This window comes from Austrofundulus limnaeus, unplaced genomic scaffold, assembly GCF_001266775.1.
Source record: "Austrofundulus limnaeus strain Quisiro unplaced genomic scaffold, Austrofundulus_limnaeus-1.0 Scaffold579, whole genome shotgun sequence".
In the NCBI taxonomy this organism is placed as follows: domain Eukaryota; kingdom Metazoa; phylum Chordata; class Actinopteri; order Cyprinodontiformes; family Rivulidae; genus Austrofundulus; species Austrofundulus limnaeus.
The window spans coordinates 87,175-92,868 of record NW_013952981.1 but is presented as its reverse complement, the minus strand read 5'-3'; the positions used below and the strand labels follow the sequence as shown (position 1 = coordinate 92,868).

General features: G+C 48.6%; 1 pseudogene; it reads right to left on the bottom strand.

Annotated features, from left to right (window-relative positions):
- Positions 1-2,164: 2,164 nt before the first annotated feature.
- Positions 2,165-3,412, bottom strand: LOC106530937 (equilibrative nucleoside transporter 1 pseudogene; annotated as a pseudogene).
- Positions 3,413-5,694: the final 2,282 nt, after the last annotated feature.

Sequence of the window (5,694 nt, the reverse complement as noted above, 5' to 3'; positions counted from 1 at the left end):
GCGCCCTCGCGTTTCTCCGCGTTGTTCTCAAAGTCCTCGTCTCCGTCCAGAATCAGAACGGGCGTCGTCTTGCCGCCGACCATGAGCCACGCTTCGTGTTTCGCGTGGAGCTGCTCCAGGTACTCGAGTCCAACCCCTCGCTCCTCCGTCTGCCCGCGGCGCGCCAATCGCTACGCGCAACGCTCGGGGCTCGAGCGTACGTACACGATGCCGTCGAGGCGCAGCTCGGGCTCGAAGCGCTCCAAGAGCCACGCGTGTCAGTCGCTGTACACGTGCCACTCGGTATCGTTCAACGCTCCGCGTTCGTGCAGTGTGCTCGCAAACACCGGCGCATCCGAATACACCGAGCGCTCGAACATGCGCACCGCCTCGTCGACCCGGGCGGTCTGAGCGCGGATCCTGCTCAGGCACGCGTACCCCTGGAACATGTAGGCCGAGCGCCGTGGGGCCTCGTACAGCGAGCGCAGCAAGTTTACTCCACCAACGCCCCCGCCTCCCCCGCGCCACTCGGTCAAGGGCTCGGGGATCGAACGCCAACCCGGTTCGGTCTCAGACAAGATCCCCAGCAGCGTGGATTTGCCCGCCGCGATGTTTCCCTCCACAGAGATCCGTTTCGTCTTGGTCCTTTTCTTATCTTCCATCGTCTTTGTGTGGCTCCATGCGCTCCTCTCTATATATATATGCGTGCTGCGCGGGACACGCCCCCAAAAACAGCCCCTACCAAAACACACACACACACAGAGTATTTTGTTTCTCCTCTCGAGGTTTGTGTTGTTATGTTTTGTTTTTTGTTGTTGTGAGAGAGGAACGTAGTAATGACTCGTTTAACCCCTGATTTTGTTGCGATTTGTGACCAACCCGCCTTCTAATGATGTGCGCAATTAAAAAAAAACACAAATCGTTCAAATAACAAACGACCGACCGACCGACCGCGCTGTCCTCGTGTATGTACAGTAAGAGCGACCCGAAACGAAACGTCATCATCATCATGTATCGCGGCTCCTTCTTGTCTATTATTATCATCCCCGCCTTGTTTCTGGCGGGGACGGCCGTCGAGGTCTCCACCGGCGGCGGCTTTGTCGCGAGGTCATTAGAGACGACGACAACCGCTTCTTCGCTCGCTGGGTCGCTCGACGCGAAGCGATCGGAAATCGGGGGCACCCCTCCGCGTACCTTCAAGTCTTGGGGCTGTCCCATGTATATGATCACAGAGCACGTTTATCAGTCGGTGGCTACTCGCGCGATAAACTGGATATGCGGCAACGTCAATTTTCTGACCAGAAGGTTGGTGCTGCCGGACACGGGCGCGACTCTCTGGGCAAACGACAGCGCGCTGGCCGCGGGGCCCGATGGCATGTGAGACCGCCAGAGGCATCATGGCCTTTTACCTGAATGAGGTTATGCCCAAGATTGACCTCGCGACGGCTCCGCTGGCGACCACGGTGGACTTGGCGCTAAAGCAGAAGACGATGGAAAGCGCCATGAAGGAGCTGCGGCTGCGATTCATTTTATTGAGGGGCGACCTTCGCATGTGTGTGAGTATGATGATGATGATGATTGCGGATTATCCGTGCGATGTTTAACGTGTTTCTCGTTCCAGCCGGAGCTGACACCCTGCCGCGGTCGTTTTAGCATCGACGCGTTCAAGAAAAAGTACGCAAAGGTATATATCTCTCTCTCGATCGAAGGTTGTTGTTGTTGTTGTTGTTGTTGTCTGCGTTTTTTTTGGTCTGCTTGCAGATGGGGACCGACGGTCCGCTCAAGGCCCTGGCGGAGTTGGACGTGGTGCTCGTCAACCTCGTTGCGTTCATGAACTCTTTCTAACGCGGGCCGTCAGACCGGGAGGGTCGTCGCCACAAATTTTTGTTGTTGTTGTTGTTGTTGTTGTTGTCTATGAATGGAATAATAATAATAAACATATATTTTGAAGAGAGGCGAGCAGTTGTTTTTTCCCCCCCACACCGGTGGATGAATGGATATCACGATAAACCCGTTGCTCCAACACGTGCATATTATTATTATTGTGCGTGTGATGATCTCATCATAAATCAAATTTAACAAAAGCGCACCAGCACCCGGTCACGTGACCAATCCGGGACGACTGGGGTCCGAGGGACCCCGCTCGCACCAGGGATAACCCAACCCATCATAGAAAGGGGGTGTTTTAAAAACGCCTCTCCCTTTCTATACCAAGGTCCGAGGGGGTGAACAGTTCCCTCTCGCGTTTGGCGACCGCCCTCTTGCGGCTCGACCGAAAATAGGTAAAATTTTCGGGCACGCTCTTTGCCTTTTCCTTATAACAAAAAAAAAAAACACAGAAACAAGTCAAAAACATAAACAGAAACAAGTCTTTATTTACACACAAATAAATAAACAAACCAGACGGGCCGAGGTGAAAAAAGATTATTATATTACAGTCCGGACAGCGAAGGAGATCGCAGCACCCAGCGCCAAGCCGAGAGACAGAAAGAAGGCCATGATGGCCCCGGCCGTCTCTGCCTGATGCTGCGGCACCTTCTTTGGTCCGAAGCACATGCAGAGGCTGGCCAGGTACCCGTTGGAGAAGGAGAACAAAACCATGAAGATGATGTACCATGAGTCATGAGCGAACCACACGGGGAGGTGGTGATGGGGGCTGACGTTGCACAACATGAAGAGCGGGACAAAGACGACGCGTAGGCCCACCAGCATAGGGAGCCAGATACTGTCCTTTCCCGGCCACACGCAGACGGCCATCAGACTCCTCCCGCCCCAGTCCATCGCGTTGAAGAGGAGGAAACACGACATGGGAATGAAGTAGGTTTTCCAGACGCCTCCGTTTTCCACCGTGGTCCTGACTTCGGAGGTCACGGATGGAAAAACCCGATGGTGACGATGAAAATGAAGCAGACGGACAGAGCCATCACCCAAATCTTTTAAAGATGTTAAACACAGAAACAACCGGTGTTGTCTTTGTTTCCTCCTCCGTGAAATTCGTGTCCTGTTGATTTTCTTCTATCGCATTTTCCTTTTCTAAGATCAAATCCATCTTATTTTCCTCATCAACAGTATATTTTCTAGATCCCTTACACTCCGCGTAGTACCGAAAGAACTCCATTCTGTGCAAAGTGAAATAAGACAATATGACCAGAAGAATAACAAAACAGGCTGTGATAAAGTAACCAAAAGCGCCGTCCTGCAACCCGGTTCCGGTGGACATCGTGCAGATCATAGCGAAAGCGGCAAAGGTGCCGGCTAGACCCTGTCTGCTCATGATGGGGACGGTGTAGGAGGCAGGCAAGATCCCGGCCAACCCGAACAAACTGCTCTGATAAATCGCCCCAAACGAGTTGATGCAGACAATTTTTATCATAACGAGGACAAAAAAGACCAGAGGCTCCACGTCCACTTTGACAAACACCGCCGTCAGCATGAAAACCACCAGGATTACGGTTAAACAGCCTGAAATTCACAGCTTCTGCGGAATCCTCCGATGAACGAAAGAGTTGAATCAGGTAAACACGAGCAGAGGCGCCATGGCACAAAGCATCATCACGTTGTTGTATTTTGACTCGAGCACGTTGCGAGTTTGTCTCGCGGTCGCGTTGCTCGTCATGTAGTTCAAGTCTTTCAGTCTGTTTGTGAAGTACAATGTTGCCGTCATGAAGAAATTCCACGGTGTCGCGGCAAAAATGGTCAGAAACACGGCGAAAAGGGTGTTAAAAAACAAGTCTAGTGAGTATGGTCGTAAAATCATTTATTGATGGGCAGACATGAAACAGAAAGCAATCACGAAGTCTGTTAGATGTGGGCCCGCTGTCATAGGCCGGGCAAGCAATGTTATACTGCCAGCTATCATGTGATAATGAACAACCAATCAGAACCTGCCCATCCTGATACACGGAAATAGGTCAACTTGATGCTGACGTCCGGAAGGATATCACAAGATATGAACAAGTGTTCATATCTTCAGGAACAGGAACAGGAACAAGTGGACAGTGTCAAGGTGATACAGAAAATAAGTATTCCACAACATCCCCTCCTCTTGAGTAAAGGAAATACTCAATACCAAAAATGGAAAAAGGAATAATTATTATAAGTCTGTTCCACAAATGCATCGCTCAACAAATATAAAATGAGAAAGAAGGTAAAAATAGTGCAATTGATTACTGGCATGTGCAAGGAAAAAATAAAAAACAAATATATAACAAAAAATAAACAAAAGCTAAAACTAAAACCTAAATAAATTAAACTAAAGGTAACAGCTCCACCCTCCTCTTGTTACACCTAAGTTAAATCCTAATATAAACCTAGAAACTAGTCCTCTGTGAATGACATAGACGCCATTGTAACATCACGTCTTCAGCTCCCCAGTCCTCACAGGTAAAACCCAGACAGGTGAACACTGACCCTCAAATACGTCTTCGTGGCGTTCCAGGCTCGAGGTAACGGGATACCCCCTCCCTGGGATTACCACAAATGCAGAAAGAAACAAACCATCAAAAAATGTCTGTCGATGGAAGGGTCTCACAGAGACCCAGCAGACAGTCATCTAAGCTTTACCAGGGAAAACTGCACAAGAGGACGAAAACTCTAGAAAAACATAAAAGGAAATAACAGAACAAAGCATAAAATAAAAAAAATTAACCCCAAAAACATCCAGAGAATGGTTAAATGTTTAAAAACCATGTACTCTCATATGTTATTCCCAGGAGGTGGAGCCAAATATCGACCCAGTATAAAAGGCATTGCAATTGAACAGGTGGGGTATGCAAAAATTCACAATAATAAGCCAGTCAGAAATGCACAAATTCAGTATAGCAGATGGGACAAATTAAAGCATCATGGAGGCGGAAACAGTGTGGCCAAAGCATCAGCACACTGTAAAAAAAACTGTCCTGTTCTCATTATGTCAAATAAGGCAGGGTCTGTGATCAGAAACCACAACAGAACAGCAGAATCACGCCTGCTAAAGGTGGAATGAGATGAAGCTGGAACGGATGGTCCTCCTCGAAAAGATCCCCAGGAAGTGTCAGGTGGAAATGGCTTGCACAAGGTGGCGCGTAGCTCCTAGCCAGTCCAGGTGAAAGTGGAAACATCACCTCCCCATCATTGTCCCTGTGAAAAAGAAAAACTCACAAACATAGAGAGAGAAAAAAAGATTAGAAACCCCCCCCCAAAAAAAAAACACTCAGACAGACATTCCCCCGTGTGTGAAAACTGATAATGATTAATAAACCATTAAATTGTAGTTCTTAAGGAACAACAAAACTCAAAAACATCAGTTCTCCATCTTATCCTCATTTATAAATAAAACCTCTGTTCTCTGAAACAAAGCCAGGAGGAAAACCAGATGTCATATTCTGTATACAAAACTGCACCCATTCCTGCACCTATTAGCATTTATCCATATTTAGCAGTGTAATACAGTAATCTGGTTCCCAGGAACCTGCAGTTCGCAGGTTGTTCAAGTATGGAAGTAAATTAAAGTCCTGTTTAGGAGAACTGAAGACATTATCACCTCACACACAGGTCTGACATGCCCCCCCCCAGCCCCAAGCCGGGTGTCCCGCCCCTCTGTCTCTCCAGGCGAGAAACAGCGAGCCCGAGCGAAAACCCGGGTTGGGGTGCTGAAACAGATTCCCACCAGGCACCCAGATAAATCTCAGCGAGAGATAAAAAAAACCCTGTAAGTGGTTTGGTACAACCTGAAAC